Source organism: Phyllostomus discolor, chromosome 2 (genome assembly GCF_004126475.2).
Source record: "Phyllostomus discolor isolate MPI-MPIP mPhyDis1 chromosome 2, mPhyDis1.pri.v3, whole genome shotgun sequence".
In the NCBI taxonomy this organism is placed as follows: Eukaryota; Metazoa; Chordata; class Mammalia; order Chiroptera; family Phyllostomidae; genus Phyllostomus; species Phyllostomus discolor.
In genome coordinates, this window is record NC_040904.2 from 77,787,744 (window position 1) to 77,815,604 (window position 27,861).

A 27,861-nucleotide genomic window follows, 5' to 3' on the forward strand; every position below is an offset into this window, starting at 1 on the left:
CTCCCCTCATGCCCCTGTCCTCTCCCCTCTGGTCCCCGTCAGTCTGTTCTTTGTTTCCATGACTCCAGTTCTGTTTTGCTTCATTATTTGTTTTGTTCATTAGGTTCCTCTTATAGGTGAGATCACATGTTATTTTTCTTTCCCTGCCTGGCTTGTCTCCTTTAACAAAATATTCTGCAGTTCCATCCATTCTGACAAGAAAGGTAGGAGTTCCTTCCTTCATTCTGATGTGTAGTATTCCATTGTGTAGATGTGCTAAGGTTTTTTAACAACTTATTTACTGTTAGGCACTTAGGCTGTTTCCAACTCTTAGATATTATAAATAACACTGCTATGAACATAGGAGTGCATAGGTTCTTTTGAGCTAGTGTTTCAGGATTCTTAGGGTATAATCTCCATAGCAGAATATTGGGGTCAAAAGGCAGATCCATTTTCAGTTTTTTGAGGAGATCCCATACTGTTTTTCATAGTGGCTGCACCAGTCTGCATTCCCACCAAAGAATGCACTAGGGTTCCCTTTTCTCCACAACCTCACCAGAATTTGTTGTTTGTTCATTTGTTTATGATAGCCATTCTGACAGGTGTGACACGGTATCTTATTATGGTTTTAATTTGCATCTCCAATAGCTAGTTATGTTGAATATTCTTTCACATGTCTCTGGGCCCTCTGTATGCCTCTCTTGGAGGCATGTCTGTTCAGGTTCCATGGCCATTTTTTCAATTGGGTTGTTTATCTTCCTGGAGTGGAGCCCTGCGAGTTCTTTATATATTTTGGAGATAAAAGCCTTGTCCAAGATATCATTGGCAAATATGTTTTTCCATATGGTTCTCTCTTCATTTTGAGGTTGTTTTCTTAAGCCGTGCAGAAGCTTTTTGTATTTGATGTATTTGATGTAGCCTCATTTGTTTAGTCTTTCTTCTATTTCCCTTGCCCTAGAGGATATATTGGCAAAAATATTGCTGCATGGAATATCTGACTTTTACTGCCTATTTTTTCCTCTAGGACTTTTATGGTTTTATGACTTATGTTTAAGTCATTTATCCATTTAAGTTTATTCTGGTGTATGGTGTAAGCTGGTGGTCTGGTTTCATGTTTTGCATGTACCATTCCAGTTCTCCTAACACCATGTGTTGAAAAGGTAGTTTTTACAACACTTTTTATGATCCTTCTCACTTGGTCATATATTAATTGACCATAGAAATATGGATTTATTTCTGGACTCTTTTATTCTGTTCACTGATCTATGGTTTTGTTCTTATGCTAGTGCCAGACTGTTTTGATTACAATAGTATTGTAGTATAGTTTGATATCAGGTATTTATATCCCTCCTGTTTTGTTCCTCTTTTTCAGGATTGCTAAGGCTGCTCTGGCTGATTTGGATCAGTGAATTGAGCACCGGTCTGTGAACCAAAGAGTCATTGGTTCGGTTCCCAGTCAGAGCACATGCCTTGGTTGCAGGCTGGGTCCCCATATGGGGGTTTATGAGAGGCAACCACACACTGATGTTTCTCTCCCTTTTTCTCCTTCCTTTCTCCTCTGTCTAAAAATAAATAAATTGAATCTTAAAAAAAGAACTGTAGTCTGTGTCTATGTGTCATGCATATATGTGCTTCGGTTAATCCCTTCACCTTCTTTCACTCAGCCCCCTTCCCCCTCCCCTCTTTGAAATGATTTTAATTGTTAATATTCAACTTAAAATATCCACATACAAATAACATGAGTTAAACTCAGTAAGGATCAAAAGCATTAACATTAATCTATTAATCACTACTTTCTCATCTAATAGTTGCAAAATTCCAAAAGGTAGACCAGACAATCACAAACAGTGATAATGTATTGATAACTTCTTATAAGATTCTTAAAATAATCAAACAACTTTTACAATTATTTTCCACAATATATTGTATCACACTACATAGATTCTAGTTTCCCTTTTATATTTAATGAACATTCTACTGTTTAATTAAAATCTCCATGTTTATAAGATTATAAAGTAATGTCTCTTTACATATCAGTTATTTTCCTTTGACTGCTTTAAATGTGTCTATTGCTTCAAAAACTATTTTTGACATGAGAAATTAATCAACATTGTCTGTAACTGTAACTAGTAGCACAGAAATTAAGTCTGAAGCTGGCATTCAGTAAGGTAGCAGATGTAGTTTTATTAATACTGTGGACCAGCATTGTGACCAACATAGTGAAACAGAATTTAGGGACCAGAATTGTGATTTACACAGTGAAATTGAACTTGCCTTGAACATTTGAAGTCAGTATTATTCAAATCCTGGACCGAGATGTTGTCTCAGCACAGAGTTTTGAATTTCAATTTTTAATGAAATGATAGTTACTATTGCATTAAATTCCTGCGTGTGTCCACATTCTGTGGATGCACAATGACATGGGAAGTGAAGAGACTAGAGGAATGTGAAACTTCACTAAAGGCTTATTTTGTTCATGGCTGTTAGATATGGATATTGATATTTTAAACACAAATATCACTATACTTATATTTTACCTTAAAAATCTGCTCCATCCCTGGATGGTGTGGCTCAGTTGGTTGGAATATGGTCCTGTAGTTGAAAGGTTTTGGGTTTGATTCCCAGTCAGGGCACATACTTAGATTGCAGGTTCGATCCCTAGTTCAGGTGCATACAATACCCAGTCCAGGGGTGTATGGAAGGCAATGAATCAATGCTTCCCTCTCATAACATGTTTCTCTCTCCTCTTTCCCCTCTCTCTAAAAGCTCCTCAGGTGAAGATAAAAAAAAACTTGTTTGAAAATATACTTTATTAATTACATTTTAAAGTGATTTCAATAAATATAGATTATATGAGATAATTTAATAGTTATGATGCCAAATAAAAGCTTGCATTTAATGTTTCTTGCTTGTTTGCTTATATTAAATATTAAAGGGAAATATATTACCTTATAATGATTCCATTATTATTTTTATGCTATATTTTAATAAGTCAGGAGAGCATAAGGTGAGGAGGACTGCTGGGTCCAGGAGAGATACACAGTTGTTACAACCCACAGTCTGAAACTCCTTCTGTCTAGTGCCTAATGTAGTTGCTGGCATACAAGAAATAATCAGGAATCTAAGATGGCAGTAGAATAGGTAGAAGTTACACTCACCTCTTCCCAGGCCCAAGCTGGAATTGCAACTAAATTATGTAACAGTGATCCTGAATAATCAACTGAAGGCTAACTGAAGAGAAGTCTCATAACCAAGAATTTACAGAAAAAAAACACGTGGAGATTGATCCAAAAGAGTTTCCCAGGACCAGTGCAAGGCAGCTCCTGACACTGGAGTCCACCCGAGTCCCTCCTAAAAGACCCAGAGCCAACATACTCAGTGTCCAGCTTCAGACAACATTAAAGCAGGATCCAATAAGTTTTACATATAGCATATCCAAAAGGAGATTGGCAGGCACTCAACTCTGACAGGGCAAATTCTGCTTCACATGGTCAGCTCTTGTACAGCTGCTCACATATTGTGGTCAGGAAGGAACTTCACAGTCAGCCAGCCTGAGGGTTGATCCCATACATGAGTGGGCCAACAGAAAACAAGACTCGGTTTGAACAGAAGGCCCATATAACTCACACAAAGGACATTCCTGAAGCACCCAATCCAGGTGATCAAGGAGGCCACATCACTGGAACCCACAGTACACCTACTGCATAAGGCCACCCCACAAAGACTGGGAGCTATAGCAGATCTATCTAATACATAGAAACAAACACAGAGTCAGCCAAGTGGGAAGAGAAAGAAACAGGTCCCAAAGGAAAAAACAAAAATAAAAACAGGAGAAATCTCCAGAAAAGAGATAAACGAAATGGAGGCAAGCAATAAACATTCCTGCCAACTTGCAATATTTCAGTCTTCAAGGATGTTAATGATTTATACTTATTATTTTCATAGAATAGAAGCTATAATTTTGTATTCAATTGCATAGCTAGGAAATAAGAAGACTCATACCAAGCCATGTAATTATGATTCACATGTACACACACACAATCATGTTACCAAAAAGGTAATAATGATATCTTTTTGAGGTCAGTCTCACACTTTAAAAAGTTGTCTTGAAATTTTATTGCCACTTATTTGTCATGGACAATCATGACTAAGACTTTAGCGAATTTAACGTTGCACAACAGATACCAGGGACATTGCACAGGAGGTAAAGTGGCATTTCCCAAGAGTATGCTAAACATATAACAACTATATTAGATAAGACTAATGATCCACCCAATCCAGTATTCTCTATTTTTTAGTCACTAAATGTATACTAATTGGGTTTTGGGCTCTAAACTAATTGATCTTCTTTGAGTGTATGATATGGTACCAGTCTATCTCATAAGACAGGACTAATGTGTGTTAATGACAATCATGTCCAGAATAGATGAAAAATTCATTTATTTAATGAGGAACTTCTAGTTCAGAGTCTTTCCCTGCTTAATAAGATTTAATTTCTAGCCAGCAATGCTATGCTTAAGCCAATAGTTTTCTTAAAATATTTCCTCCAAGTTACTTCCATTTATTAGACACTTATAACTTCCATTGTTTGTAACTTTATCATAATAATTATATTTTGTAGAGTATCTTCTATATTAGTTTATATTTGTCCATTGAATGCCTCTTTGTATAACAGGAGGCCTTCATGACATTTTTTCCTGGTGGCTCCATTCTAATTAAATGTACATTTTGCTTTATTATGAATAGGATTCAATATAAAATAAACTATTACTCAAACTTTAAAATAATGTTTATTTTTTGAGGAGTAAGTTTAAAGTAACAGTGTCCAGAAACACAGGAATGGTTACATAGACATTTTGATGATAGAGAGATGATGATGATAGAGAGATATAAAGTAAAAAGGAAGGAAGAAAATAAAATTCATCATGAAATTAATTTTTTACAGATGTTTGCTTCCTTATTTTAAACAATTCCATAATCTTCTTGGAAGGCAAAGTAAGATTTTTTTTGTATTTATTTGTTTATTGTATTTTTCATTGCCATTTATACCCCCATATACTCTTCCACTTCCACCCCACAAACCTCACTCTGTTATCCATGTCTGTGAGTTCTCTCTCTTTCTTTCTTTTTTGCTTGACTCCTCCACTGCCCCAGTTCCCCCAAACCTAAAGCCGTAATACTGAAATTAATTTTAATTGTATTCAGGTAATGGATAATGAAATACAGTAATATTGTTTTTATTTTTGCTTTGATATCCTCTTCAATTGGATATCATCACCATTTTTATAATTTGTAACCCAATATTAATGCTACCTACAAACATGACCTTCAAATTTTAGTGCAAATATTTTAAAAAACATGGCATATAAGTATAATTCACATAGGTAAATTTTATTAAAATAACTTTTAAAGCTACTGATGTCAACACTGAAAGATAAAAAATAAACTAAAATACTTTTATATTGGAGTGTAGAGTAAAATAAACTGAAACCATTAACTTAAGCAGCATGTAACAATTACTGTTCATATACATTTCTGTGTTCATAGAGCTTTTTAAGAAATCTGATGAATTTAGGGTTCAGATATCCAGATGTTAAGATAAATCCACTAGTTCAACACAGTGGAATACTACTCAGCCAAAATAATAAGAAAAAAGTTACCCTTTGCAACAGCACAGGTGGACCTGGAGAGCATATGCTAAGTGAAATAAGCCCATCAGAGAAAAGAAAAATATCATATGATTTCACTCATGTGTGGAATCTAACAAACAAAATGAACTAGTGAGCAAAATAGAAATAGACTCATAGATAGCAGGCTGACAGCTGTCCATGGGTGGGGGTGCTGGTGGGCAGGGTGGAGGGATTGAGTGAAAAAGAAAATAAAACACAACTTATGGACATGGGCAACAGTGTGGTGATGGCTGGGAGGGGGTGGGGAATGGAGAAGGGCATAGGAGGAATAAATGATGATGAATGGAGACCTAACTTGGAGTGGTGAACACAGTACAGTGAACAGATGATATGTTGTAGAATTGTTTACTTGAAACCTACATAATTTCATTAACTAGTGTCACCCCAATAAATAGATAAATCCATTAAAAGGTACTGTGTGACTGTGACTACAAATAAACTCCTCTGAACCTCATCTTTCTAATTTAAAAAATGAAGGCATGGGACCATGAGACTAAGGTTCTGGTCAGCACTAACTGTCTCATCAGCAGTCATTCTCAATATGCTATGCTTTTTAGTCTGGTGGTGATGGGCCAATATCATCCTGAAAATATCTCAAAGTAAATTTTTGCAAAGAATAAAAATGTCTACACAGCATTGTGAAAACTGATGCATTCTAAAGACAACTACAATATTTCACTCTGTAGGAACTGTGTGCTTTGACTAAAACAAACATTAAACTTAATGAAACAACATCAGGATTCATGCTGTGGTAATACCTGATGATGCTACACTGGCTGGGAGAATGACGGACATGACACATTATTATAATATTCATTTGGATGTTAAATATTCAGTTAAGTCTTTAAATCAGGTCAGAGACAACAATTTATGCACACCCTTGTTTCTCTGTTCTGTCAGTCATTATCTCTCCATTTTAATGTTTGGCATCCAGCATTTAATTGAATTTCTAAAAGGGATAATTAATCGTGAGATAGGTTTTTTGCCAGGTTTTCAGATTTAAACTCATTTATGCCATATCTACTTGAAAGCAAAAGATTATACCTGGCTGGAAAAATGAACTATGCTATTAACTCACTAGAGTATTATGCAATAAGTATCATTCCCTTGAAACAGCAGGGATTCCTTCAAACATATGTTCATGATTAATATGAAGTTCTCTTTAGCATGGGAACTGTGAATCACATATTAATGCTTCTTCCTTTGTAAAATATTGCAATTCTAATGTTTAGGATTAAACAACATTTTATTTCAGGAGACTGTATTTTTATTAAAGCACATTGTTTTGATATAATTAAGATTTTTTTGGCGGGGTAGAGGAACTTCTGTCCTAGTTTCTAAATATAGAGGTAAAAATATAGTTTAAGTAGAATTGATTGTGCCAATTCTTTCCCATTGGATGATCTAGCTGTACTTTCCTTGCATGTGTGCCTGTGAAGCCAGGAAAGTTTAGCTTTCCTTGTGCCTTTCCAAAGTAACTGTGGATGAGATGCATGAATCTCAAGGTGATGAAATTTCATTAGTTCAGAAGTTGCATACAGAATGTTAAATATTGAAACATACTCTACCTCTCTTCCTGTGCTTACTTATCAAAAAGAAGCTCAGAGGGAATTTTGTTTGAATGTGAAAGTATAAACTTACAATTTTTTGCTTTGGACTCTTTTCTAATTAATGATTTATATCTAATATAGTAAAGTTAGCAAATCAAATTTTAAAAAAATATTAGGAAAGGAAAAAGTAAAAATTAATTTGACCAACAGCTATAAATAGCTATTATTAATATTTTATTAAATGCCTTATCACTATTATGACTTGTCTGGGAAATTTGTTCATTTATAAAAATATTATTATTCTGTTGGTGATATTTTGCAGTCCATTTATTATAATTTACAATAAATATGCCCACTTCTTAAACCATTTTCTGTAAGATGTCTTGTAACATACTGTAAAATATTCCATTAATGAAGTATTTTAAATTTTACTTAAAGATTTCAGCCATATTTTTAAATATTTAGAAAGGTCTATTTACTCACTACTAAATTAAGGTAACTATCAGATATACTTAATATCTGATTAATACTTTAGATTAATTTTATGAGTACTATAACTGTGTCAAAGAACATACACATATCTGATGATTTTGATATGCATTTTCATTTATATTTAGGACATATTTCAGTGTCACATTGACATTTGATTTTATGCTTTCAGTTTGCAGGGGGCATTGGTGTCATGAATTGTGTAATAACATTGCATCTTCTAAGAGCATCAATCTCTCCTGCCACCCAAGCAAATGCCTGTCCGAAGTCCAGAATATTCTCACAAATTAACATAAATTGGAGCAATGAATGCTAATCTAAATCATAATCTCCAGTTCTTATTTTAGAGTTAGCTCTGAAAGAAAATGGCTAATTGAAATTATTTCATTAGGCAGACTCTGGGACAATTAAAAAGTCTGAACAAAGAAGTTATTCCTTTTTTTCAAAGAAGGTGAAGGGATTAGGCAAAGTACACATATGAAGGATCCATGAACATAGACAACAATGCGGGGATTGACTGTGGAATTAGGGGTTAGGCTGGGTGTAGGAGGGCAAAGAGGGAAAATTTGGGATGACTGTAACTACATGAACAATAAAACATAATAAAAAAGAAGTCATTTCACTGCCAGGGAAATAAATTCACAGGTGAATCCCATATAAAACCATTGTTCAAAAATCTACTGTACTTACTTTCAGGATAGTTGTCCAAATAAAAAAAGTACAAGATGAAAGAAAATAAATAAATAATTAAAATGTAAGTAAATTATATTAAGATTTAATGAAACATTAATAACTAGTTTTTTGGAGGTTGAGACAATGTGGAACTATAATACAAAATGATAATAGAGGTAATGTATTCTTCATACACTTTCCCAGAGTAGGATTACTAGTATTGATTGAATTTGGAAACTGTTAAGTGAACATTTTAAATTTGTTTTAACTAATAAAAATAGCAGGGATAGTACACATGCTTGCTTCTTCTTGGAATGCACTTTCCCAAGGTATTAATAATGACTCATTCTTTCTCTTTTAGGATGGTTTCCTTCAGGTATTTCCTGACCATCCTGACTTTAAATAATCACCACTTAACCCCTATTGGTGATGTTTAGTTACTTTATCTGTTTTCATAGCACTTACTACCACCTGAACTAATACCACATACCCAATCATTTCCTTACTTTTGTCTCTTCCTGAAAGTCAATGATCTTGACTTTCTTATTTTGCTCCTTATTCTGAGTATTTGCAGTGCTTTAGGGCAAAGTGCACGGAATCGGTTTGCTGACTGAGTTGAAAAATGAATGCATGATTAAAGAATCAATTTTCCCTTTATTCATATTAATTCTTTGCTTTTCATCTCTTCTGAATTTTTACTCTCAAATTTTTCTTTCATAATACAGAATCAGAACTCAGCAGCATTTATTTGATTGAAGATTTTTCCTTTAAGCTTGCAATGTCAACATTTATTATTCTTGATTTGTATTGTAAAGTCAGTAGACTACTTTAAATCTAATTTTGATGTTTGAGATCTCTAATGTGTCACAAAATTAATCCTCCCCATTTGAATTTTATTGAATACTAGGAATATATTTTGCAAGTAATTCTTTTCCAAATATTTTGAATGATTTTTTAAAATATTTAAACTTGTATTCATACAATCAATAATGTATTATGGGTGGTTGTTTTATAGCTCTTTCTTAATGCAATGCACATATAATTTTATATATCAAAGACACATATAACAAATCAGGTATTAAAAATTTTTAATTAATATTTCACATTGCATGGTTATACCTGAAATTGTCATTTGACATGAAAAGAAACACACTATTATCATGCTTAAGACAGGACAAATTTACTGATATTAATAGACTTATTTACATTCAGAAAATACTGAATACTATTTCTATTTTAGATCATTAAACAAAATTTTACTAATTATAAAATTAATAAAGCATTATACAATTTCAGAGGTAGTCATAATTAACAACAAAAAAGAACCACTGAACTTTAATGATTGTAATTAAAAAATTATTCAGTAATATTTTATAAATGGTTTTAAAAGGTAGTTCATTTTAATTCAAAGAAAAACTAGTAATATTGTGACAGATGAGTTTTCTAACTATTCTGCAACTTTTGAACACACTCGTCATATATAGAAAAACTTTTTAAATATAATTTTTGTTTGGTTTGGTTTTGTATTTATTTTTATGTTTTGAGTTGTTCCAATTATTTCCCAGTTCACCTCCTTAAGCCCAGCTCACCTCCCACAGTCAATCCCCACCCTGTTGTCCATGTCCATGGTCCTTCATATATGTTCTTTGACTAATCCTTTCACCTTCTTTCAAACAGTCCTCCCCTACCTACTGCTTCCCCTTTTACTGTTGTCAGTTTCAATGCTCTATGCTCCTGGTCCTGTTTTGCTCATTGGTAAATACTTTTTATTAGATTCCTCTATAAATGAGATCATATGGTATTTGTCTTCCACCAACTGGCTTATTTACTAGTCTCCATTTCCATCTATGTTGTCACAAACGATAGGAATTTCTCCCTTCTTTCTATTGTGCAGTATTCCATTGTGTAAATGTACCACAGTTTTTAAATCCACTCATCTATTGATGGGCACTTATGCTGTTTCCAACTCTTGGCTATTGTAAATAGTGCTACTATGAACATTAGGGTGCATAGGTTCTTTTGAATTGGTGTTTCAGGATTCTTAGGGTGTATTCCAGGCAATGGAGTAGCTGGGTCAAAAGGGAGTTCCATTTTCAGTTTTTTGAGGCTGTTCCATTCTGTTCTCCACAGCAGCTGCACCAGTCTGCATTCCCACCAAAAGTGTACTAGGGTACCCTTTTTTCCACATCCTTGATAGCAATCATTTTTTATTGATTTATTAGTGATATTTTGGCACTTGTGAAAGTGGTATTTCATTGTGGTTTTAATTTGCATCCTTTTGATGGCTAATGATGATGAGCATTTTTTTGTGCATGTCTATGAGCCATTTGTATGTCCTTTTTGGAGAAGTGTCTATTCAGGTCCTTTGCCTATTTTTTAACTTGATTATTTGTCTTTCTTGTGTTGAGCCATATGAGTTCTTCATATATTTTGAAGATTAAACCTTTATCTTATGTATCAATGCAAATATGTTCTCCCATAGAGTCAATTTTCTTTTGATTTTGATGATGATTTCTTTTGCCATGATGAAGATTTTTAATTTGATGTAGTCTCAATTGTTCATTTTTTCCTTTTTTCCCTCTTGCCATAGGAGATATATCAGCAAAAATATTGTTACCTGAGATATCTGAAATTTTACTGCCTATGTTTTCTGGTTGTATTTTTATAGTATCACAATTTATATTTAAGTCTTCTATCCACTTTGAGTTTATTCTGGTCTATGGTGTGAGTTGGTGGTCTAGTTTCACCTTTTTTGCATGTACCAGTCCAGTTCACCCAACATCATTTATTAAAGAGACCACATGGTAAATCACAAAGCAATCTTAACAAATTCAAGCAAATTGAAATCATATCAAGCACCTTATCAGATTACAATGGCTTGAAACTAAAAACCAACCTGAAGAAAAAAATAAAGCTCAAAAACATTCAAATACATGGAGGCTGAATAACATGTTATTAAAGAATGAATGGATTAACAATAAGATCAGGGAAGAAATAAAAAAATACCTGGAAACAAGTGAAAATAAACACACAACACATAAAAACCTATGGGACACAGTGAAGGCAGTCCTGAGAGGGAAGTTCATAGCAAAAAATAAAAAAAAAAATCAATCCAGGAGCTGGGTATTTGAAAAGATAAACAAAATTGGCAAATGCTTAACAAGACTTATCAAGAAAAACAAAGAGATGGCCCAAATATATAAAATCAGAAGTGAAAGCAGAAAAGTAACAACTGATACCACAGAAATATAATGGACTAAAAGAAATTACTCTGAACAACTGTATGACAAAAAATTGAACAACCTGGGTGAAAAGGATAAATTTCTAGAAACATACAATCTTCTAAAACTGAACCAAGAAGAAACAGAAAACCTAAATAAATTGATAACAACCAGTGAAATTGAAGTAGTAATCAAAAAACTCCTGACACACAAAATTCCTGGACCAGATGGCTTCACAGGCAAATTTTGCCACACATTCAAAGAAGAACTAACACCAATTCTTTTCAAACTATTCCAAAAAAAATTCAAGAAGAGGGAAGACTCCCAATCTCTTTCTACTTGGTCGATATTATTCTAATTCCAAAACCGGGTAAAGACACAACAAAGAAAGAAAGTTACAGGCCGATATATTTGATGAACATAGATCTAAAATATATTCATAAAAATATTGGCAAAATAGATCCAGCCACACATTAAAAAGATCATATATCATGATCAAGTTGGATTTGTTCCAGAGTTACAAGAATGGTACAATATTCACAAATCAATAAATGTAATATACCATGTAAGCAAAATGAAGGACAAAGAACACATAATCATATCAATAGAGGTTGAAAAGCATTTAATAAAATTCATAACCCATTTATCATAAAACACTCAGCAAAGTGGGAACAGAGGGAGCATACTTCAACGTAATAAAGGCTTTATACAAAAAACCTCCTGCCAGCATCATAGTCAATGGGAAGAAACTAAAAGTGTTTCCCTTAAAATCAGGAACAAGACAAGGGTGTTTATCTTCATCACTCTTATTCAACATAGTACTGGTAGTTCTAGCTACAGCAATCAGACAAGAAGAAATAAAAGGCATCCAAATTGGAAAGGAGGAAGCAAAAATTTACAGATAATGTGATAGTGTACATAAAATACCCTATAGATTCCACCAAGAAAACTACTTCACCTAATAAGTGAATTGGGCAAATTAGCAAGGTACAAAATCAATATTCAGAAATAAAGTACCTAAAAATAAATTTAACCAAGATAGAAGATCTGAACTAGGAAAACTAGAGAACACTGAAAAGGAAATTGACAAAGATGCAAATAAAGGGAAGCATATATTGTGTCCATGGACAGGAAGAATTAACATCATTAATACATCCATACTACCCAAAGCAATCTATAGATTCAATGCAATTCCTATTAAAATACCAATGATATACTCATATTTTGCAGCTATAGAACAAATATTCCAAAAAATTATATGGAATCAAAAATCACCCTGAATAGCCTTAGCAATCTTGAGAAACAACAAAGTTGGAGGGACCACAATACCTGATAAACTGTATTACAAGGTACCTGTAATCAAAACAGTCAGATACTGGCATAATAACAGACACCTAGATCAATGCAACACAATAAAGAGCCCAGAAACAAACCTATGTCTCTACAGTCAATTAATATTTAACAAAGGGAGCATAAGCATACAATAGTGAAAATTAAGTCTTATAAATCTCTAAAGGTAGAAACCAGGTTTTTTTTAAAATCATATTTTTGTAGCTCTTTTCAGCCAGAATACAGGCATATTATGTAGGCTCCACCAATATGATGGATTTGTGAAAGGCATCCATGAGAAAAAAGGGTTAACATTCTAATGACTAAGGATCAACAAATTTAATCTGGAAGTTGGTTCTCTTGCCTTTGTAATTCTCTAAAATTCCCAGTAAGAGGGGGGAATTAAGGAGAGTTTTTAAATAAAACAAAACAAAAAATGTCAAAACATTTTTCTATTATAATCAGATCAATGTTGATCTAAGTTATAATATTATAAAATCTTAAGTAAATAAACCAATTTTAGATTTTGCCATTAAACTGGTAGCATTTTTATTAAGAAAAATCGTATTAGTAAAGGGAAGCATGGAATATTTATACTTCTTTGTAAAGTACAAATTGTTGTATAAAGCAGGATTATTGGAGTTTAGTTTCATAGACAGGGAATTGGAGTATATTCTCTGATAATGAGCAAGAAGAACAATTAACTTTATTTTTTATTGACATAAAATTGATATACAATGATGCCTTAGATACAACACAGTGTATCAACATTTTATACACTGCAAAATGATCATCATAATAAATCTAGTTTTTATCTGTCACCATACAGAGTTAATACATTATTATTGTTTGTATTCCCTGTGTTGTACTTTATGGGGGGGGGGAGAAACACCTGGAATTTCTTTGTTAAAAATTATGTATTTATTGTTACATGATCAAACTTCAGTCACTTTCAAACTACTGTCCAGTTGATGCAATACACCTATCAAGATGTTTTTTCCACTGCTCGAAATGGTTTTCGAACTTGTTGATTTTGATGCCTTTTAGTGCTTCTACTGTTTTTTGTTTCACCTCTTCCACATCAGCAAAATGTTTCCGCTTGAGGACTTTTTCATCTGGGGAAACAAAAAAAGGTTACTCAAGGTGAGATCAGTTAAATAAGGAGGGTGGGGCACAGGGGTCATGCCAGTTTGGGTCAAAAACTGCTGAGCACTCAGTGCAGTGTGGGCAGGTGTACTCGTAAATCACCCATCATGAAATGGGACCAGCTGAAGCTCAACTTGGCCTCTCATAAGGACAGCTGGCACTCTGGTACAAATGAGTTTCTAGAACATTCACCTAGGTGGGGCAGCCTGGACTGAAAAAGGCCTGTCTTCCAGAATACAATTCAGGATTTTTAAGGAAAGCATCTTCCCTTGTTTATTAGATATCTAGACATTTTTTTGTATATCTAGAAATTTGTACCTCTTGATCACTTTCATCCATTTTGCTCACACACTCCAACCTCCCTCTCCCCCTCTGGAAACCACCAAAATGTTCTCTGTATCTATGAGTATAGTTTTATTTTTCTGATAAAACATATAAGTAAAATCATGCAGTTTCTGTTTCTCTGTATGACTCATTTCACTTTGCATAATCCCTCCAGGTCCAGCTTTGTTGGTACAAATGGCAAGATTGCATTTTTATCTATGGCTGAGTAGTATTCTGTGTGTGTGTGTGTGTGTGTGTGTGTGTGTGTAATCCATTCATGCATTGAAGGACACAAATTTTTTTCCATATCTTGGTGATTGTAAATGATGCTGCAATGAATGTAGAAGTGCATATCTATTTTCAGATTAGTGTTTTCATTTTCTTTGGTTAAATATTCAGAAGTGGAACTGATGCATCATATGGCAGTTCTACTTATAATTTTTTGAGTAGCCTCTGTGTTGTTATACCTAGTGGCTGCATCAATTTACATTTTAACCAACAGAGCTGAGGATTTACTTTTCTCCATATCCCCACCAACACTTATTTCTTACTTTTTCTTATTAAATTTATATCTGTGGGTTAATTTCTTAGCTCTGTTCTGTTCCAATGATCTACATGTCTGCTTTTATACCTATACCATACTGTTTGTTTACTGTAATTTTTAATATAGTTTGAAATCAGGGAGTATGAAATATCTGACTTGGTTATCTTTCTCAAGATTGCTTTGGTTTTGGAGTATTTTGTGGATTGTATAAATTTTAGGATTATTCTAGTTATGTGGAAAATACCATGGGATTTTGATAAGGATTGCATTTAAATTGTAGATTGCTTTCTGTGTTATGGTCATTTTAACAATATTAATTTTTTCAATCCACATCATGGAATATCTTATCATTCATTTATGTCTTCAATTTCTTTTATCAGTGTCTGATCATGTACAGGTCCGTATACAGGTCTCTCACCTCTTTAGTTAGATTCATCCCTAGATAGTTTTTAATACAATAATAAATGGAATTGTTCCCTTAATTCTCTCTGATTATTGTTAGTGTATAAAAACACAACAGATTTTTGTACATTAATTTTACATCCTAAACTCTACTGAATTTATTTATTAGTTTTAACAAGAGTTTGGTGGAGTCCATAGGATTTCCTCTCTATGGTATTATGCCCTCTGCAACTAGTAATAGTGTTACTACTTCTTTTGTAATTTGGATGCTTCTTATTTCTTTTTCTTGGCTTATTCTAGTGACTAGGCCTTCCAATACCATGGGGACTCAAAGTGGTGAGAAGGAGTATCTTTTCCATGTTCTTGATCTTAGAGAAAAAAATTTCAAATTTTCACTACTACTGGGTAAGATGTTAGCTGCAGGCTTGTCATATATGACTTTTATTATGTTTAGGTACATTCTCTCTGTACTTACTATGTTGAGAGTTTTATCATAAATAGAGGCTAACAATTCATACTAGTTCAGAGTATACAAAGATTAATGGTAGCAGCAGAAGGGATATGACAACTAGTTTGGCTACTTTTCTTTTTGATTTTTTGTCAGTGAAAATCTTTGCCTTTTATTCCCCAGACATTTCTATAGCTTTAATTTTAATTTCTCTATTATATTTGTAATAATCATGTCCATGTAACAAAAATTAGTTTTTGAATTTTTAGTAACAGAGCAGCCAATTTTTCAAAAATATCTTCATACATAATATTCTGTTAAATATTACCATCTGTTTAATTCTTCTACTTGAAGTCAACAGTTAAGTTGTTTACTTATTATCATAAAACTAAAATGAACTTCACAAAATATTTAGTATATTTACGATAATTACTTCTAGGTTGATTTCCAAATGTGAAATTATTATATTAAATATATGCAAATATTTAAAGTGTATATTGTTAAATTGATTTCCAGAAAAGAAAGTTAAAGATGCACTAAACCTGAAACCAACCTAACATTAAATCATGTCATAAATGTCTTCCTTAAGAAATTTTACTACTTATCCAGATTAACCTTAATGCTCCATATTATGTGTTGATTATTTTGAGCTTTATACAATTATTGTTTGCCCAATACTTCTTTCATCTCAAAAACATTGTTAAATTAGTGACACAAAAAGAAAAAAAGGGAAAAATGGCATTTATGATTTTTTTGTTTGCCACCCTCTAATCCTTACAAGAGACCTGATGAATTATTATAGTTGTGCTCATTGTACAGAATGTATAAATCATGGTCAGTGGGATTAAAGCTATCATGCAAAATAACAACATTGTTGACAAATGTCAAAGCTGGAATTTTTATCCAGCTACTTGTGAACCTATTTTATTTTCCCTCAATTATAACATACTATCTTTTTTTTCAAGGCTCAAGGTTTGTTTTGTTTTGTTTTTAACATTTTATTTATATTTAGAGAGGGGAAGGGAGGGAGAAAGAGAGAAAGAGAAATATCAATGTGTGGTTGCCTCTCACGTGGCCCCCACTGGGACGTGGCCTGCAACCCAGGCACATGCCCTGACTGGGAATTGAACCTGCAATGCTTTGGTTCGCAGCCTGTGCTCAATCCACTAAGCTACGCCAGCCAGGGCTAAGGCTCAGGTTCTTGATAAACCTTACAAATGGGTCTCTCACATTCTTCAATTTATCTTTTGTCTTAGTTAAGTAAAAATAATAATTTTCCAGTTAACTGTAATTGACATACTACTATGTGCAGGCATAAGTGTGATTCTGAAACTCACGCTCAGAGTTTGAAACTTTGCTCTGTAACTAAATAGCTCTGTGACAGTCAGCATCTGAGCCTGTTTGCCACAGTTTATGTACAAATTGTAATGATACAGTATAACTACCTCACAGGATTGTTATGAGAATTAAACCATTAATACATACACAGTTTGAAATAATACCAGGTTTGTAGTATTTGTCTTCGTAATTATCACGAGTTTTTAAATTCTACCTTTTCATTTGCAACATTTAGAACCACTTCCCCAGCTTCACACATTTGCTGTCTACAGAAAAAAAAATACTATCCTTCTTTTTTACAGGAAATTTACTAATAAGTTGAAAAGTTCAGTAATAATTTAATCATTATGAAAAGAATAAAACACTATTTCTAGATATACTCTTCATTCTTGAAAAATAATATCAATTTTCCCTCTTTTCAGGGCTGAGAATCTGTCAAATGAATAACCAGCCTGATGAAAATTGAGCCCTGGACCTTTAAAATCTCAGCAATGTCAGAGAAAGCAGAGAGAGTAGGGTACCTGAGACTGCTACCTTAGAAGGCATCACAAATATAGATGTGAAGTAATAGAAAAGCATAGTGAGTATAAAATATTCATTAGTCACAAATATGTGGCAGGTTCATCTATTAAAATAAACATAAGAATAAAACATGTTCTAAAAGACTGTTCTGGAAAAGACAAACACAGGGTCAACATCTGCACCACTGTTGTGAAAGCAGGGCTTTCAAGATGGAAAATGTATATGTTAGAACTGAACTATTGGTAATGGAAGCAATTACATATAAAGTGGGGGAGAATACTGTAACTAAAAACCTACATTTAATTTGTATAGATAAGTTCACAATGGACCAAAAATTATAAGAGACAAAAAATAAGGAGGAAATCAAAAGGCAAATGAGCAGTATCTCAGAAGGCAGTGCTGCCCTGGAGAGTCCTAAATTTTAACCAGGCACACAGGGAGAAGGAAAATCCATAATGCAGTAATGCAGTTAACAGGAACTGGGGTACCCACCTAATGCTAGAGTGCTCAGAGTGCAACCATCTCAGTGAAGAGAGAACTGGTTGATAACACAAACAAACAGAAAAGTCCTGCTTTTAAAACTATTGACAAAGACAATTCTCTCCTGAAATGACAGCAGATGGACAAAATAATACCTCCCGAACATTTGATGTAAAAGTGATCGCTTCCTGACCATTTTGCTTATGAAATCTGAAGCCAATTGATACAACTAAAAACTATTTTTTTTCAGTTTAATACAGTTGTCTCCATTCTCTCCTTTCCACTCCCCAATGCCCCACCCATTCCTGTCTCCCACCCTTGATTTTGTCCATGGGTCCTTTATACATGTTCCTTGACAACCCTTCCCTTATTTCCCCCTACTATCCCTCTCCTCCCTTCCCTCTGGTTACTGTCAGTTTGTTCTTTATTTCAATGTCTCTGGTTATATTTTGTGTGCTTATTTGTTTTGTTTACTAGATTCCACTTATAGGTGAGGTCATATGGCCAATTAATATTTGACAAAGGGAACAGAAGCATAAAATGGAGTAAAAACAGCCTCTTCAGCAAATGGTGTTGAAGATCTGGACAGATATATGCAAAAAAATGAAACTTGACCACCACCTTACACCATACACAAAAATAAACTTAAGGTAGATAAAATACTTAAATATAAGTCACAATACCATAGAAGTCTTAGAGGAGAACATAGGCAGGAAAATCTCAGATATTCCACACAGTGATATTTTCACCAATATGTCCCCTAGAACAAGGAGCATAAAGGAAAGCATAAACAAGTGGGACTTTATCAAAATAAAAACTTCTTCAGGGCTAAAGAAAATATCAGCAAAATGAAAAGGGAACCAACCATGTGGGAAAATATATTTGCCAATGATATCTCAGATAAGGGTTTGACCTCCAAAATATATAAAGAACTCATAGGACTCCACTCCAGGAAGACAAGCAGCCAGTTAAAAAATGGGCAAAGGACCTGAGCAGACACTTCAAGGAGGACACAGAGAGGGCCCAGAGACAAATGAGAGGTTGCTCAGCATCACTAGCCATCAGAGAGATGCAAATTAAAGCTGCAATGAGATACTACTTCACACCAGTCAGAGTGGCCATCATAAACAAATCAACAAACAAGTGCTGACGAAGTTGTGAAGAAAGGGAACTCCAGTGAACTGTTAGTGGGAATGAAGGCTGGTGCAGCCACTGTGGAAAGCAGTATGGAAATTCAGAAAACTGAAAATGGATCTGCCCTTTGACCTGGCAATTCCACTGCTGGGATTACACAGTAAAAGTCCTGAAACAGCAAGTCAGGAGAACCTATGCATTCCAGTGTTCATAGCAATGTTATTTACAATAGCCAAGTGCTGGAAACAGCCTCAGTATCCATCAGTAAACAAGTGGATCAAAAAACTGTGATACATTTACACAATGGAATACTATGTAGCAGAAAGAAAGAAGGAGCTCCTACCCTTTGCAACAGCATGGATGGAACTGGAGGGCATTATGCAAAGCAAAATAAGCCAGGCAGTGAAAGACAAATACCATATGAAGTTTTTTTTTAATATTTTATTTATTTATTTTTAGAGAGGGAAGGGAGGGAGAGAGAGAGAGAGAGAGAGAGAGAGAAACATCAATGTGCAGTTTGATGGGGGTTATGGCCTGCAACCCAGGAATGTACCCTGGCTGGGAATCGAACCTGGGACACTTTGGTGTCCAATCCACTGAGCTACACCAGCCAGGGCTTGAAGTTTTTTTTTTTAATAAAGAAAACTTTAGGAAAGATATTGAACTGTAACCTTCTTTCTATTCTATTTTCTTGTGAAATATTTCTTGATTTGTTAATAAACAAGACATTTAAGGTAGAAAAACATTAAAAATCATAATCATAACAACAGTTAAGTTACTGAAAATGATTACAAAGATCATTATTACTATTCATCAGATGACTGAACTCCTGACCAAATCCCTATTGAAACTGTTAGTCTAAATGTCACTTATTAAAATGTAATGTTTTCATGGAAGATTGGTATACCTTATTCTCAATCAATTCAGATGAAATAAACAGACAAGTGTTATATGAATTAAATGTAGTGTTTCACAAACCACTATAATATAATAAAAACAATGATATTTCATACTAAATAAGTATATACTTAATTTTAAAATATTTTTGAAAAGATGCTCAAAGTTACTAATTATCAGAGAAATGAAAATTTAAACCACAATGAAATATCATCTCACACCTGTCAGAATGGCTATCATCAATAAGTCAAAAAACAATAAGTGCTGGCAAGGATGTGGAGAAAGGAGAACACTTTTTCCCTGTTGGTGGGAATTCAGACTGGTGAAGTCGCTGTGGAAAGCAGTATGGAGTTTCCTCAAAAAATTAAAAGTGGATTTGCCTTTTGACCCAGCAATACCTATTCTGGGGATATATACAATGGAACCTGAAATGCTATATCAAAAGAGCATAAGCACCCCTATGTTTATTGCAGTGTTATTGACAATTGCCAAGATATGGAAGCAGCCCTGGTGTCCATCAGTAGATGAGTGGATAAAACAACCATATGACATTTACACAATGGAATACTAGTTGGCCTTATAAAAGAAGAAAATTTTATCTTTTTCAACAGTATGAATGGACCTGCAGATCATTATGCTAAGTGAAATAAACCAGTCAGAGAAAGACATATGCCATATGATTTCACTCATATGTGGAATCTAATGAACAAATGGAACTAACAAGCCAGACAAAGACAGACTCATAGATGGAGAACAGATGGCAGCTAGTGGAGGGTTGAGGGGAAGTTAAGGGTTGGCAGGATTGAGCAAAAAGGAAAAAGGATTCATGGATATGGACAACAAGGTGTGATTGCTGGATATGAGGGAGATATAATAGTAATGGAAAAATATAATAAAGCTTATATATTTAAAAATAAGTGACAAAATAAAATATATTTTTTTTACTAAATAGTGGTTAAAACAAAAATCTCCTTGCCATTAATATCAGCTACAGAAGAATACGTTTGTTACTTAAGTAACTGCTTTATAGTTTAGAATCCACTGAAGTAGAAACAGTCAACCAGTTTCCTAGAAGTTGAAAATATACCTCAATATAAATCATTTGGCTCGTGCTAGATTGGACTCAAGTCTATGGCCTTGTGGCAGAAAGAGAAATAGAAATTAAGATTCTTGTAATAAAGTATTTTATGATTTTTCCCATCAAAAGCTAGCACTAAACTCATATTGGTATATAAATCAGATATGAACAGGTAATGCAGCATTGGATAATTTTTGTAAAAGTCAGAATATAATACATTTTTGATAGTAGAAAGTAAAACATTCTGTATAAGTGACATCAACCTTTTATGAAATGTCATAAGTAGATTAATATTTTTGATACATGTAAATGACCAATCCCTAATTGTCAATTCAATTTACTCATTCATTCATGAAAAGCTATTAATTTCACAGTATGTTCAATAATTTCACAAGACAGAGTACTCATGAAGAAAATGATATGTGCAATCATATGGAAGTTTCACAGTTGAAGACATGCAAATAGTTTTGCGAAGTTTTACAGGAATGGATGGAACATGGAGAGAGATAAAAGATAAGGGCAAATGAGATCCTGATTATAATGTATTCTGCATGTTGTTTTGGTAGTTGGAAATTTATCCTGAAGATGCTAAAAAGAAATTGAGGATTTTTAATTAAGAAAATGCCATGATCAAATTTTGTTTCAGAAATATAGCTATTAGCAATATGGAGAATAGGAAAAATGGAGGAGCATGGATGTATTAAAATAAGAAACATTTTTTTTCCATGTAGATAATTTTTAGAAATGGATACACACTACTGAGAGCCAACAAGAGGAAATAGGAAGGCATTTGTAATAGAACTGATAGTGAATGATCTGAACTCTGTTTTCTGCTGTTTCCAGAAATTATAGCTACCACTCAAGTACAATGTAAATATAACTATTTATTGCTTTTAATTACTGTATGTATATTGAATTCCATATATCAATTCTAAGATCCTATAAATTATACTCAATCATGATTTTGTGCTGCTGTTTAAAAAATAAATTTCTAGATTAATTATTACATAGAGCTAAGTTGCACTGATTATAGAAGGACTTCAATTTCACAAATAATAAAATGAGAAAACTATGTGCACCTTAGAATTGATAAAGTGTTTTTCATTACATTAGTTCAGATCTTCTCAAAAACATTTAGCTTTCATATAGTTCATTTGAGAAAATTCACATATTTGGAATTAATGATGTATGTTACAGGTTTTGGGAGATGTATGGAATTTTCAGACAAAATGTGCAGGGCAGGTCTCCTAAGAGGAGGTGAGCTGGAACATCAAGAGGGTGCAGGAGCAAGAATGGTCCTGCTAAATATTACCACCTCTGTTTCTAAAAAGCACTTAGATCTCTAATAACTTCTCTATTTCACTTAAAACATGCTTGTTCTCTTATATTTACACTCTCCTAATTTTGCTCAACAATTTTCAGGTTGAGATCATACATTTATTTTTGTGGGCCCCCATATATTACACAATAACTTTTATATAGTCATCTCTCAAAAATTGCCTGTTGAATAAATTAATGACTTCTGATCTCTGTGACTACTGCCAGACCCATAAAAAGATTTGGCAAGAACAGCTGTCTAATCATAATGTCGATGTTTTCCTTCTAACATAAACTAGTGTCTCTTTCTGGTGTCTCTTGGTGTGCTGGTTCATGGAAGAGGCTATTGTCCTGACCTGGTCAAGTATATGAGGCATGTCTCCATACCTGGGAATTGTCATGTACCAGTACTCTTGTCCACTATGCCCTGTCCAGTGGTGCAGACTATATCTACTGTCTTGCAACCTCTCAAGACTTGCATTATAACTGTTTTCCTTAATAAGCTCTGTCAATTGGCAGACTAGAGTGTCCAGCTGATTACTTTGGTCTTTCTCAGCCCTCTGCTTAGGCAGGTAGATTTTTCAGTCTGGGTGCTCTTCCCTGTGTGGACTAACAGCCATTTCAAATTCTCTGTAAAGTAAAAAGAGATAAGAAGTGCAGAATCTAAATTATAAACCTCAAATTTCAATACCTGCACTCACCTTACACAATATTTTTCTCTTCTTTTGTTTCTTTTTAATTACTTATATTTTATTGACTATGCTACTAGAGTTGTCCTGATTTTCCCCCCATTGTTGCCCTCCACCCAGCATTCCCCACTGCCTCAGGCAATTCCTCATACCATTGTTCATGTCCATGAGTCATGCACATAAGTTCTTTGGCTACTCCATTCCCTATGCTTTACAAGCCCATGACTATTCTGCAACAACCTATTTGTACTTCTTAATTCCCCTCACCTCTTCACCCATTCCCCCACAACTCCTGCCCATCAGGCAACCACCAAAAAGCTCTCCATATCCATTATTCTGTCTCTGTTCTTATTTACTTAATTCATTTTTTAGATTCAATTGTTGTATGATATGTGGGTTTTATTTGCCATTTTATTGTTCATAGATTTGATTTTCTTCTTTTTCTTAAATAAGTCCCTTTAGCATTTTATATAACAATAATTTGGTGATCATGAACTCCTTTAGTTTTTTCTAGTTTGGGAAGTTCTTTATCTGCCCATCAATTCTAAATGATAGCTTTGCTGGGTAGAGCAGTATTTGCTGTAGGTCCCCATTTTTCATGATTTGAAAATTTCTTCCCAATCCCTTCTAGCCTGCAAAGTGTCTTTTGAGAAATCAGCTCGCAGTTTAATGGGTACTCCCTTGTAAGTAACTAACTTCTTTTCTCTTGCTGCTTTTAAGAATCTCTCTTTATGTTTAACCTTTGGCATTTTAATTATGATGTCTCTTGGAGTAGGCCTCTTTGCATTCATCTTGATTAGGACTCTTTTGTGCTTTCTGGACTTGCATGTCTATTTGTTTAACCAAATTAGGAAAGTTTTCCGTCATCATTTTTTTCAAATAGAATTCCAATTTCTTGCTCTTCCTCTTCTCCTTCTGGCACCCTTATGATGCAAATGTTGGATCTCTTGAAGTTGTCCCAGGGTCTCCTTTTAGTATCTTCATTTTGGGGGGTACTTTTTCTTCTTGTCGTGATTGGTTGCTTTTTGCTTCTTTATATTCCAAATCATTGACTTGATTCTCAGCTTCATCCACTCTACTGTTGTTACCCTCTAAATTGTTCTTTATTTTGAGTAAAGAATCCTTCATTTCTGACTGGATCTTTTTTATGCTGCTGAGGTCCTCACTAAGTTCCTTTGAGCACCCTTGTAACCAGTGTTTTGAATTCTGTATCTGATGGATTGCATATCTCCATTTTGTTTAGTTCTTTGTCGGGAGTTTTGATCTGTTCTTTCATTTTGACCATGTTTGTCTCCTCATTTTGGCAGCCTCCCTGTGTTCATTTCTATGTATTAGATAGAGCTGCTTTGACTCCATGTATTAGTAGCATGGCCTAATATAGTAATGTTGTAGGTGTCCTTTAGGATTAAGTGGCACAGACTCCCCCATCACCCAAGCTGGGTACTCGAGGTATACCCTTCATGTGGGTTGAGTACACCCTCCTCTTTGTAGTTGAGCCTTGGTTGCTGTTGGTAGATAAATGGGAGGAATAATCAAGGCCAGTTAGCTGCAAAGACTGACTGTGGCCACTTACCACCAAGCTCCACCCTTCATGGAGGATCAGCTGTGCTGGGTCAGGGAGGTCATACTCTGACGTGGTCTATAGCTATTCACTGGGTGCGCTGGTCCTGGAGATTCCTGGGAGGTACAGACCAAGGTCAGCCCCCACCTGTGTTTTGCCAAGAGCTATAAAGCAATCTGAGATGGCTGCTACTTATACTGGGCTTGGAGATTCCCAGGTGAAGCCAAGTTGTGAATGTTGGCTGGCTGCTGCTAGTGCTGGGCTTGGGGCTCACTGAACCCAGTTTATGCTTGTTTGAAAGGATTTAGGAAGTTGTGAAACATGAGCCAAGACCAACCATTCATATGGAAAAGCAGCTTGAGTGGGCTCATAAGTTGTGGGGGGCAGAGTCTCTGGAGATTGCCAAGGTGGGCCAGTGTTAGCCAGGTTGATGGAGTCTGAAATATGGCACCAGTCTACCAGCTCTGTGGCTCTGTGTGTTAGGATTTAGAAAAGGGAGAATGGCCTCTGCTTGCCTTGATACCAGACACCTCAGTCTCTCTCCATAAGTGCTGGTGCCTTTTAAGCAACTACCCCAATGTTGGAACTCAGGGAAGTAAGTCTGGGTAGGTTAATCCATGTATGGACTCTTTAAGAAGAACTGGTTAGGGCTCTAGAAATTTCCTTTATGAGCTCAATCCCTGCTGGTTTTTGTAGCCAAAAGTTGTGGAGATTTATCTTCCTGTCACTGGAACCCTGGGCTGGGGGACCTGGTGTGGGGCTGGGACTCCTCACTCCAGAGATATTCCACCTTAATTCTTATCCACAACTCAAGGGTGAGAGACCAGCTTGTTCTCTACCTGTGCTCCTCCTACCAGTCTGAATGGATGTGGGTTTTTTATTTCAGAGTTGTTAGGCTTCCATTCAACTCAATTTCCAACAGTTCTGAGTTATGGTTGTTCTATATTTTAGTTGTAATTTTAATGTGATTGCGAAAAAACAAAAACAAAAACATGTCTGCCTATGTCACCATCTTGATTAGAAGTTTCTTTTCTCTTTTTTGTTCAATCCCTCCACAACTTCCCCAGCACCACCCCCTCAGCTGTCAACCTGCTCACTATCTATGAGTCTGTCTGTATTTTGCTTGTTAGTGCATTTTGTTCATTAGGCTCCCCATATGACTGAAATCATATGATATTTGTCTTTCTCTAGCTGACTTATTTCACTTAGCATAATAATCTCCAGGTTAATCCATGCTATTGTAAATGGTAACATTTTCTTCTTTTTTTTTTTTTTTACTACTGAGAAGTATTCAATTGTGTAAATGTACCACAGTTTTTTTTACCCATTCATCTACTAATGAACACTTGGGCTACTTCCAAATCTTTGCTATTGCAAATAATGCTGCAATAAATTCTTTCAAATTAGTGTTTTGCATTTCTTCGGATAAATTACCAGAATTGGAATTTCTGGTCATAAGGCAGTTCTGTTTTTTAATTTTCAAAGTAACTCCATACTGCTTTCCACAGTGGCCGCACCAGTCTTCATTCCCACCAACAGTGCATGAGGGCTCCCTTTTTCTAATATAATACCATAGCAATTATATATTAGAATCATTTTTCATAGCATAAATATACTTAATGGGAGTGATAAAACAATATGACAAGTGACTTTTGGGGGAACAAAAGATAGTTGCAGTAAGATTCTCAAGCTTTTATATTATACTGATCTGGGAAAACGAGGTTTTCAGTAGCAAAGGCAATAAAGATTCCAGGAATTAATATCTAAGTTATTTCCAAGTATATAATTCTTCCAGCTTTAAGGCAATACATATTTATGAAATTAAATCTTTCAGGTCAGCTATTCAAGGTCTGCAAATCATTCTGACATTTGCAAAAAAAAAAATGCCTTTTAAGTTTCTTTCTCTGGTTAGCCAATATACTGTTTCCCCAACCACAGTTTCCTGACAATTAGCCTAGTATTTACAGTTATATGTTCAAACTCACCTATAATGACAGGGATTTTCAGAGTGGAAAAGATCACTGATTTCATTCTCACATCTGTGAAAAGACCTAAATTTTCATATGAATTTATTTCCATGATATCTTATTTCAAAGTGGACCCCACAGTATATTTTACTTTTACTTTGAGGAGCAAAGGGGCCACTGATGAAAGAGATTTCATCCAATTACTATGAGCAAAGTAGCTTTAACTTCCTTTGGATATCTGCTAGCAAGATATAAAATGACACTTCCTGGATACATCAGTAGCACAATAGGGTCTTTATTGATTTTCATATCATGTTCTTCAGTCTGAGATGGCTCTCTTGAGGACTCCACTTCCTAGCAGGAAAAAATTGCCTTTTTTACGTTTAAATTCTCAGGTCTATTAATGCATCCCTAGCTGGAGACAGTGTCATTTTAGTTCTATATCTTTGTTGTTGATGTGTCTACACCTTGCTATTGTAGTGCCCTAATGGATCCTAGGGTTGTAGGTCAAAGTATGAAAACAAAAAATGAAATTGCTTAGCCTGGGAATCAATAAAAAAGACTCTTAACACTTTTTCTTAGTATAAGATGTGTAACCAATGAAGCGTGATAAGTGCATTCAACCTTGTACTAAAACTATAAATAGAAAATTTCTCACAGCCATTTAGGTATAAAAAATGAAGATAAGATCATTACTATTATCGTTCAATGTGTAATATCCAGAAGATCAAGAAGAACAATCTAAGCACATTTATTATGTTGACTAAAATTTTCTCTTGCAATCTTTTCAAAACTTACCAGTGTGATTAAAATCATATTGGATACCCTATTATCATTCTCCTTAAGTAACCCAATTTAAAATAAAATTCTGTGTTAAAAAAAGCATCAAGGAGAACTATCCTCATCTTTTAAATTGACCTCCCTAAAATGATCTCTTTGATGGTTAAAATTCTTTTTAGTGATTGCTAAACAATAAACAAGTTTCATTATAAAATTAATTGATATAATATTTGGAAAATAAAGGTAGCACTATGGTATTTGGCAGAAAACAAAATGTTTTATGTTTGTCTTCAAATTTATAACT